The 11,547-nt window shown below is 39.9% G+C and overlaps 1 pseudogene; it reads right to left on the bottom strand.

The window, feature by feature from the left end:
• Positions 1–9,735: 9,735 nt before the first annotated feature.
• LOC129485404 (putative uncharacterized protein C5orf17) lies at positions 9,736–10,831 on the bottom strand (annotated as a pseudogene).
• Positions 10,832–11,547: the final 716 nt, after the last annotated feature.

The raw sequence follows: 11,547 nt of genomic DNA on the forward strand, positions 1-11,547 counted from the left end.
AGGTCAGGAATTTGAGACCAGACCAGACTGGCCAATATCGTGAAACCCTGTCTCTATTAAAATACAAAATTATTTTACTCTATTAAAAATACAATAAAATTAGCTGGGCGTGGTGGCAGGTGCCTGTAATCCCAGCTACTCGTCAGGCTGAGGCCGGAGAATCATTTGAACTCAGGAGGCAGAGGTTGCAGTGAGCCTAGGTCGCGCCATTGCACTCCAGCCTGGGCAACGAGTGAAACTCCATCTCAAAAAATAAAATAAAATAAAATAAAATAACTTCGTTTTCAATAATGACAAAGAAGTAAATCGTATAATCATACCATCATTTCCTTAGTTAACCCCATTATTGTACTCCTCTTGTTTTTTTTCTCATTTTCTTCTATTCCAATCCAAAGTTTGATGCGTGCACTGTTATCTGTGAATATCTTTGTTCATTGAAATTATTTCCTCAAGATTGGCTTTTCTTTTTTATTGTGGGCTTTTGTCTAGCATATTTTCATTTAGCATATTTTCATTTCATATAAACATATACACATGTAGACAAAACAATAAAATCTTAAAGTTAAAAAATAAAAATTAATCACCATTTATATGTCTGCCTCCTCTTCTCTCTCTGTCTGCATGTATATAAAACATCAATCCAAAATTTCAGTCTTAAGGGGTAAGTATATTTGAACTTTTCCGTTCACAATTCTTCAGATAAACAGTATAGTTCTAAATGATAGGCTTTTCTTATGATATTATGATTTATTAAATTTAACCTGTATTAGATAAGACTCTTCAATGAATTTAAAGTGACAATTTGCTTACACTACCCTCCTTTTCTCTCCTTTCCCTTTCCAATTTTTTTGCATGTACATTTATTTTTAATTCTCTTGATTGCTAATTTCCAAAGCTTCATAAATCCAACTTCTTTTATATAGTCAATAGATATGCTTTTCTACTAATGGGTGTCTTAATCAACAAAGAGAGATAAATGAGTCTATTTGGATAGAAATAAAATTGATACAGCAAAGACCTGGTCCTAGGATCTGAGTAGCTTTTATCTCAGTAATTCAAAATGCTTTTAGCTCTTAAGATAATGATTCAGCGTGCTTGTATAATAAATGTAATTACCTTGATTTATATGTCACATAGGAGACATAAAACTTTATTTTAAGGGTTAACATTTATAGACATAATGCATACTATTTGAATAGACAAATCCATATAATTTTTCTCTGTTTTTCATGAAGAGGTGAGTTCAGCTCTATTGCTGTTTATAATTTCCGTGCATATAGCTCCGTTTGTAACCAACAGATGGGGAGCAGAAACGGTAGCTTAGTGTGTGTTTGCATGTGTGCTTGTGTGTGTGTGTGTGTGCGCGCGCATGTGCTTAAGGGCATATGTCTTGCATGCCTGTACTAAAAGCTGAACAAATGCATTTAGGCATGAAGAGACAATTGTCTAAGAAAAAGATGAAGGAAGCTAACAAGGATGTGTTACATTCACTGATATGCTAGTGCTAATACTGTGGAGAGAGCAAACAATGTCTTAGAACAAATGGCAATTTTCTGCTGTTTGTGTACCAACAGTAAATTCTTTGTCAAGATTCAGTAGTAACAACTAAATATCATACCTAATAACTAATAAAAAGCAGGCTACCTAATAATTGGATACTAGATCAGTTTTTCCATCTGCATAATCTCACACTTTTAGCTAAATCCAGCTGTTACGGTTATCTTATAACGAAGGCATTACCTTGGTGCAATTCAACTCTTCATTATTGATCATGAGCCAAAGCTAAATAAGATACAGAAATGATATATTGAAATGTTTAGTAAGAACGGTTATGGAAAACAAAATTATTAGTAGTAAAGAGCATTGTCAATGCCTAAGAAACTCAGGAAGGAGTCTAGCTAGCCGTTCAGAAGAGTTTAACCATTTACCTTAAAAATATGTAGAGAGGAAGAAATCAAAACCAACAAGAGAGAAACAGTGAGATGGCTATTCTTTACTTTTTGGCTGATGAGCATCAAAATGCACTTCCTATGACTGAGCAGTCTGACACTTTTTGAGGCCTGGCGAAGAGTCTTTCTCTGAAACAGAAAGGATCAGAAGCCCTTGGCAGCTCAGATGCAGGCATGTGACTCAGCTTGGGCTTGGGACCTCTGCTCTGCCAGTCAGATTCCCCTGCCCAAGCCTGTGCTTCTGTGCTGTCTGATAGTTTACAAATCCTTTGGAACATTGTAGTGGCAACAAAAATAGCTAGAGTCCACTGACCACATTGGCAGTTGTATTGAATTCAAACAGCTCAGCAGGGCACATCCAGTGTTCCTGGCACCAGGGACAATTCTCTAACCAGCCTGAGCACATGATGATGAGCCACACATGAGATGGTGGCTGGGCTCTTGGCTGCCTGGCCTCCTTTACACCCTACTATTTTTTTTCAGCCCAGCTCTATTGACTTCCTGATGATTTGGGAAGGTACCAGATATTTCTTCAATAATGCCCTTTTCTGCTTAACTAACCACATGTGATTTCTCTTCATTGAAACAAATAACCTTTGCTTAATTGCATTAGTAATCCTCATGATAACATGATTCTAATCCTCACTGGTAATCACAACACATTTTAAAACATATCCAAAGTTTTACATAGTCTAAATTAGTCTAATATTTTAATAGAGAAATCTTTCTTTTTCTAACCCAATACACCTAAGGAACATAATTATTCTCATTAGTAGCAACTAAATAAAATAAGACTTTTTGTTGAAGCCTATTTGATCAGTTGTTATGGTCTGATTAATATTGATCAATATAAAATCATTGATATTTTATTATGCAATAATGTCAAAATATATGAATGGACATCCATGGCGTTAGCTCATTTCATTGCATTGACCTTCATTCTGGCATCTCTTATCCCTGGCTTCTAACCCAGATCACCTGAGCCTCAACATACCTGTGATCCCAAGAAATAGTCATTATCACTTAGGATCAGAGACAGTGTATGATTAAGGAAATGACTGAAGAAATCTACCTCATATACTACTTAGTAATTTTAACAGTTTGACATTTAACTTTTTTTATGTTGCATAAAAGTAGCTGTGTCAAAACTGCAATGTGACATATATCTTGGCTCACGACTCTGGTAACTGGAGAATGGAAAGCAAAGAAATATGCCAGTATTTTAAGAGTAGAATGTGTGTTGTTTATAAAGCCCTTTCTCCACCCAAATCACTGTGATAAAGCATCCGTTGTTCATGAATAACAACATGAACAATGAAATGGAACCAGCTCTGAGCATGTATACATGTATCTGTGTGTTTGCTGTATTTTAATGTATAAAATATCTAGAGGTAAGATTGATATCTAGAGGAGATTGATTGGAAAGGGAGTACTTACATAAAGTACCTTAGATACTTTGCTCCCCATACACTAGAATTCTTTTTTAAACATTTCTAGGTATGCAGTAGGTATATATACACTTATGGGCTACATGAGATATATTGATACAGGCATACAATGTATAATAATCACATCAGGGTAAATGGGGCATCCATCATCTCAAGCATTTATTTTTTCTTTGTGTTACAAACAATCCAATCATACTCTTATAGTTATTTTTAAATGTATGATAAATTATCGTTGACCATAGTCACCCTATTGTGTTATCAAATATCAGGTCTTATTCATTTTATCTAACTGTATTTTTGTACCCGTTAACGATTCCCCCTCCGACTATACTTCCCAGCCTGTGGTAACCATCATTCTACTCTCTATCGCCTTGAGTTCATTGTTGTTGTTTTTTTTTTTGCTTCCCACAAATAAGTGAGAACACGCAACATTTGTCTTTCTGTGCCTGACTTATTTCACTTAACATAATGACCTGAAGTTCCATCCATGATATTGCAAATGACAGAATCTCATTCTTTTTTATGGCAGAATAGTATTTCATTAGTGTATATACACTACATTTTCTTTATCCATTCATCTATTAATGGACATTTAGGCTTTTTCCAAATCTTGGCTATTGTGAAGAATGCTGCAATAAATATAAGAGGGCAGATACCTCTTCAATATACGGATTTCCCTTTTTTTTGGATATAAACCTAGCAAGAGAATTCCTGGATTGTATGGTAGTTCTATTTTTTAGTTTTTTGGAGGAACCTACAAAATGTTCTTCATGGTGGTTGTACTAATTTACATTCCCATCAACAGTGCATGAAGAGTTCATTTTCTCCACATCTTTGCCAGCATTTGCTATTGCCTATCTTTTGCATGAAAGCCATTTTAACTGGGGTAAGATGATATCTAATTGTAGTTCAGATGTGCATTTCTCTGCTGATTAGTGATGCTGAGAACTCTTTTACATATTGGTTTGCCATTTGTATGTCTTCTTTTGAGAAATTCAAGTCTTCTGCCCATTTTAAATCAGATTATTAGATTTTATTTTCCTATTAAGTTGTTTGAGCTCCTTATAGATTCTGGTTGTTAATTCCTTGTCAGATGGATAGTTTGCCAATATTTTCTCTCATTCTGTGGGTCGTGTCTTCACTTTGTTGACTGTGTTCTTTGATAAGCAGAAGCTTTTTAACTTGATGTAACCCTATTTGTCCATTTTTGCTTTGATTGACTGTACTTATGGGTAGTTCTCAAGAAAAGAAACTCTGCAATGTCCTGGAGAGTTTTTGTCAATGTTTTCTTTTAGTAATTTCATAGTTTGAGGTCTTAAATTTAAATCTTTAATCCATTTTGGTTTGATTTTATATATGGTGAAAGAGACGCATCCCATTTCATTCTTCTACATAGACATAGACATATCTAGTTTTCCCAGCATGATAAAAAGATGAAGAGACCATCTTTTTATCAATGTATATTCTTGCTACCTTTGTCAAAAATGAGTTCATTGTAGACATATGGATTTATTTCTGGGTTCTCTATTCTGCTCCTTTGGTCTGTCTGTTTGTATGCCAGTACTAGTACTATGCTGTTCGCATTACTATAGCTCTGCAGTATAATTTGTAGTCAGGTAATGTGATTCCTCCAGTTTTGTCCTTTTTTGCTTGGAATAACTTTGGTTATTCTAGGTCTTTTGTGGTTTCATATAAATTTTAGGATTTTTTTTCTACTTCTATGAAGAATGTCATTGGTATTTTAATAGGGATTGCAATGAATCTGTAGATTGATTTGGTTACATATGTATATTTTAACAATATTGATTCTTCCAACAATGAATATGAAATATCTTTCCATTTTTTTTAGTCCCCTTCAATTTCTTGTGTCAGTATTTTATAGTTTTCATTGTAAAGATCTTTCATTTCTTTGGTTAAGTTGATTCCTAAGTATTTAATTTTATTTGTAGCTATTTTAAATGGGATAACGTTCTTGATTTCTTTTTCAGATTGTTCACTGTTGGCATATAGAAATGCTACTGATTTTTGTATGTTGATTTTGTATGCAGCAACTTTACTGAATTTGCTTATCAGTTCCAATAGTTTTTTGTTGAAGTCTTTAGGTTTTTCCAAATATAAGATCATATCATTTCCAAACAAGAATAATTTGACTTCTTCCTTTCCAATTTGATGCCCTCTATTTCTTCCTCTTGTCTTACTGCTCTAATTAGGACTTCCAGTAATATGTTGAGCAACAATGATGAAGGTGGGCATCCTTGGCTTATTCCAGATCTTAGAGGAAAGACTTTCAGAGTTTCCTCATGCATATGATTTTACCTGTGGATTCATCATATATGACTTTTATTGTCTGGAGGTATGTTCCTTCTTTTTTTTTCACAAAAGAAACTTTATTAATTATCATGAGGTCAACATCCTTACCATCGTGCTAGCCAAGAAATAAAACTTTGATAATCACCTCATATCTTTCCATTTGGTCCATCCCAGCCATAACCCTTCTCTCTCTTCCACTCTTCCTCCACAAGTAATTGATATCCTGACTTTTTTCGTAATTTTTTTGTTTTAGTTTTTTATTGGTGAGTTGTTGTTATTTTTCTTTTTTTTAATTTTCTTTAAGTTCTGGGATACATGTGCTGCATGTGCAGAAGGCTTCATGATTAAAACACCAAAAGCAATTGCAACAAAAGCCAAAATTGACAAATGGGATCTAATTAAACTAAAGAGCTTCTGCTCAGCATAAGAAACTATCATTGAAGTGAGCATGCAATCTACAGAATGGGAGAAAATTTTTTCAATCTATCCATCTGACAAAGGTCTAATATCCAGAATCTACAAGTAACATAAACAAATTTACAAGAAAAAAGCAAACAACCCCATCAAAAAGTGGGCAAAGGATATGAACAGATACTTCTCAAAAGAAGACATTTATGCAGCCAACAAACATGAAAAAAAGCTCGTCACTGGTCATTCGAGAAATGCAAATCAAAACCACAATGGGATACCATCTCACACCAGTTAGAATGGCGATCATTAAAAAGTCAGGAAACAACAGATGCTGGCAAGGATGTGGAGAAATAGGAACACTTCTACACTGTTGGTGGGAGTGTAAATTAGTCAACCATTGTGAAAGACAAGGTGGCGAATCCTCAAGGATCTACAACCAGAAAAACCATTTGACCTAGCAATCCCGTTACTAGGTATATATCCAAAGGATTATAAATCATTCTACTATAAAAACACATGCACAAGTATGTTTACTGCAGCACTATTTACAATAGCAAAGACTTGGAACCAACCCAAATGCCCATCAATGATAGACTGGATAAGGAAAATGTTGCATATATACACCATGGAATACTATGTAGCCATAAAAAAGAATGAGTTCATGTCCTTTGCAGGAACCTGGATAAAGTTGGAAACCATCACCCTCAGCAAACTAACACAGGAACAGGAAACCAAACACCACATGTTCTCACTCATAAGTGGGAGTTGAACAATGAGAACACATGGAAACAGGGAGGGGAAAAAGGGGAGGGAGAGCATTAGGAAAAATACCTAATGCATACAGGGCCTAAAACCTAGATGACAGGTTGATAGGTGCTGTATGTTCCTTCTATACCCAGTTTATTTTAGAGTTTTTATCATGAAGGTAGGTTAGATTTTATGAAATGCTTTTTCAGCATCAATTGAAATAATATGGTTTTTATCCTTCATTCCGTCAATATGATGTATTACACTGATTGATTTGCACATGTTAAACTATCCTTGTATCCCTAAAATAAATCCCACTGGTCAAATGAATGATCATTTGAATGTGTTGTTGAATCCAATCTGCTAGTATTTTTTTAAGGATTTTTGCATCCATATTTATCAGGGATATTGGCCTATAGTTTTTTTTTTTTTTTTTGATGTGTCTTTGGTTTTGATAGCAGGGTAATACTGGCCTCGTAGAATGGGTTTCATAGTATTCCTTTTTTCTCTATTTTTCAGGATAGTTTGAGTAGGATCGGTAGTTCTTCTTTAAATATTTGATAAAATTTAGCAGTGAAGCCATCAGTTCCTGGGCTTTTCTTTGCCAGGAGAATTTTTACTATGGCTTAGATCTCATTACTTGTTATTGGTCTGCTCAGGTTTTGCATTTCTTCTTGGTTCAATCTTGGTAGGTTGTATGTGCCTAGGAATTTATCTATTTCTCCCAGATTTTCCAATTTATTGGCATACAGTTGCTCATAGTAGCCTCTAGCGATACTTTTTTTTTGAAACGGAGTCTCACTCTATCACCCAGGCTGGAGCACAGTGGTGCAATCTTGGCTCACTGCAACCTCCACCTCCCAGGTTCAAGCAATTCTCCTGCCTCAGTCTCTCGTAGCTTGGATTACCCAGTTAGTGTGAGTAACAAAGTTTTGTTGATTTTGTTTATCTTTTCAAAACACCAATTATTGATTGTTGATTTTTTGTTATTTTCACTTCAATTTCGTGTATTTCTGCTATGACTTATTATTTCTTTTCTTCTGCTAATTGTGAGTTTGGTTTGCTCTTGCTTTTCTAATTCTTTACGATGAATTATTAGTTTCTTTGTTTAAGTTATTCTATTTTTTTGATGTAGGCACTTACTGCTAAAATTTTTTTATTACTGCTTTCACTGTATTCCACAGGTTTTGGTATGTTGTGTTTCCATTTTCACTTGCTGCACAAAGTATTTTAATTTCCTTAATTTCTTCATAGACCCATTGGTCATTCAGAAGCACATTGTTTAATTTCACTGTGTTTATATAGTTTCCAAAATTCCTCTTGCTATTGATTTGTAGTTTTATTCCGCTGTGGTCAGAGAAGATGCTTATTTCAATTTTTTTGAATGTTTTGAGACTTGTTTAGTAACCAAAAATATGGTATATCCTTGATGATGAACCATGTGCTGTGGACAAAAATGTGTATTCTGCAGCTACTGAATGAAATGTTCTGTAAATATCTATTAGATCCATTTGGTCTATAGTGCAGATTAAGTCTGATGTTTCTTCCTCAAAACAGCTCTTTTGAATTCTTTTGAAGTCTGAAAGGTTACATATCTCTGTCTCTTCAAGATTGGTCACTGGTGACTTATTTAGTTTGTCTGGTGAGGTCATGTTTTCCTGGATGGTCATGATGCTTGTGGATGTTCATCAGTGTCTGGACACTGAACAGTTAGATATTTATTATAGTCTTCATGGTCTGGGCTTGTGTGTACCTGTCCTTTTTGGGAAGGCTTTGTAAGTATTTTAAAAGATTGCATGTTGTGATCTAAGTATTTGGTAACTGCAGCCATATCTGCTTTAGGGGGTAACCCAAGCCCAGTAACACTGTGGTTCTTGCAGACTCACAGAAGTACTGCTTCAGTGGTCTTGGCTAAGATCCAGAAGAATTCCCTTAATTACCAGGCAGTGACTCTTGTTCTCTTCCCTTACTTTCCCCCAAACAGTCTCTCTCCATGTGCTGAGCAGCCTGGAACTGGGGGATGGGTGACACAAGCATGCCCATGGCCACCACCACTGGAACTTCACTGGCTCAGACTTGAAGCCAACACAGCACTGGTTTCTCCCAAGGCCTGCAGTGACCACTGCCTGCCTTCCACCTATGTTTCCTTGCAGCCCAAGAGCTCTACAATCAGCAAGTGGCAAATCCAGCCAGACTTGCATCCTTCCTTTCAGAGCAATGAGTTCCCGTCGGCCCCAGGTGCATCCAGAGATGCATCTGGGGACCAGGGCCTAGAGTCAGAAGCCTTAGGAACTGCCTGGTGCTTTATTCTACTGTGGCTAAGCTGGCACCCAAGCAGCAAGACAAAGTCTTCCTCACTCCTCCCTCTCCTTTCCTCAAGCAGAGGAGTCTCGTTCCAGTAACCACCACCATCCCAGGCCCACAGCAGGTACTGCCTGGACACTGCTGATCTACACTCAAGGCTCAAGGGCTCTTCAGTAAGCTCATGGTCAATGTTGTCAGTTCTGAGTTTTGCTCTTCAAGGCAGTGGACTCCCTCCTGGCCCAGAGGACGTCCAGAAATGCCATCCAGGATCCAAAGCCTAGAATCAGGGACCTCAGGAGCCTGCTTGGTGCTCTACCCCACTGTGGCCACGCTGGTACCCAAGCTGCAAGACAATGTTCCCTTTTCTCTTCCCTCAAGCAGCAGGGAGTCTTTCTCCATAGCTACCACAGCTGGGAATGTGCCAGGTCTCACCTGAAGCCAATATACCTCTGAGTCTCACCCAAGGCCCACAGCAAGTAAAACCTGAGTACCCCTGCTGATTATTCAGGGCCCAAAGGCTTTTCAGTCAGCAGTTGATTAACTCTGCCGGGACTAGCTCCTTCCCTTCAAGGCAGCAGGTTCCTTTCTTCCCACAGTGTGTTTAGAAATGTCATCCAGTAGCTAGGGCCTGGAATGGAGGCCTTAAGAATCTGTCTGGTGCCCTATTGTGTCCGGAATTGGTGGGTTCTTGGTCTCACTGACTTCAGGAATGAAGCCGCGGACCCTCACGGTGAGTGTTAACAGTTCTTAAAGGCGGCGTGTCCGGAGTTTGTGCCTTCTGATGTTTGGATGTGTTCGGAGTTTCTTTCTTCTGGTGGGTTCGTGGTCTCGCTGGCTTCAGGAGTGAAGCTGCAGACCTTCGCGGTGAGTGTTACAGCTCTTAAGGCGGCGCATCTGGAGTTGTTTGTTCCTCCCAGTGGGTTCGTGGTCTCGCTGGCTTCAGGAGTGAAGCTGCAGACCTTCATGGTGAGTGTTACAGCTCATAAAGGTAGTGTGGACCCAAAGAGTGAGCAGCAGCAAGATTTATTGCAAAGAGCGAAAGACCAAAGCTTCTACAGTGTGGAAGGGGACCTGAGCGGGTTGCCACTGCTGGCTCGGGCAGCCTGCTTTTATTCTCTTATCTGGCCCCACCCACATCCTGCTGATTGGTCTATTTTACAGAGAGCCAGAGTGGTCTGTTTTGACAGGGTGCTGATTGGTGCGTTTACAATCCCTGAGCTAGACACAAAGGTTCTCCATGTCCCCACTAAATTAGCTAGATACAGAGTGTCGACACAAAGGTTCTTCAAGTCCCCACCAGAGTAGCTAGATACAGAGTGTCAATTGGTGCATTCACAAACCTTGAGCTAGACACAGGGTGCTGATTGGTGTGTTTACAAACCTTGAGCTAGATACAGAGTGCCGATTGGTGTATTTATAATCCCTTAGCTAGACATAAAGGTTCTCCAAGTCCGCACCAGAGTCAGGAGCCCAGCCGGCTTCACCCAGTGGCTCCCGCACCAGGGCGGCAGGTGGAGCTGCCTGCCAGTCCTGTGCCCTGCGCCCACATTCCTCAGCCCTTGGATGGTCGTTGGGACTGGGCCCCGTGGAGCGGGGGGCGGCGCTTGTGGGGGAGGCTCGGGCCTCCCAGGAGCCCACGGAGTCGGGGAGAGGCTCAGGCATGGCGGGCTGCAGGTCCTGAGCCCTGCCCCAGGGGGAGGCAGCTAAGGCCCAGCAAGAAATCGAGCGCAGTGCCCGTGGGCCGGCACCACTGGGAGACCCAACACACTCTCCACAGCCACTGGCCCAGGTGCTAAGCCTCTCATTGCCCAGGGCCAGCAGGGCTGGTCGGCCGCTCCGAATGCGGGGCCCGCTGGGCCCACACCCACCCAGAACTCACGCTGGCCCGCAAGCACCGTGCGCAGCCCCGGTTCCCGCCCGCGCTTCTCCCTTCACACCTCCCTGCAAGCTGAGGGAGCCGGCTCCGGCCTTGGCCAGCCCAGAAAGGGGCTCCCACAGTGCAGCGGCGGGCTGAAGGGCTCCTCAAGCACGGCCAGAGTGGGCGCCAAGGCTGAGGAGGCGCTGAGAGCGAGTGAGGGCTGTGTGGCACCTCTCACTATTCTACTGTGGCTGAGCTGGTATCCAAGTTGTAAGACAAAGTCCTCTTTACTCTTCCCCTCTCTATCCTCAAGCAGAGGGAAGGAATGTCTCCCGGAACTGAAAATGTGAGTTGTACTGCCTGGGGTTGGAGGAGGGGTGATGCAAACACACCCTTGGCCCCCACGGCTAGTGTCTCAATAGATCAGATGCCCTAAGTCCACTAGTTCCGAGCCCAGGACAGCACCAGGACTTGTCTAGAAACTACGGTCCTTGCGGCCTAGACTGTCTTTCAGGTTTAT

Source organism: Symphalangus syndactylus, chromosome 6, assembly GCF_028878055.3.
Source record: "Symphalangus syndactylus isolate Jambi chromosome 6, NHGRI_mSymSyn1-v2.1_pri, whole genome shotgun sequence".
Lineage (NCBI taxonomy): Eukaryota > Metazoa > Chordata > Mammalia > Primates > Hylobatidae > Symphalangus > Symphalangus syndactylus.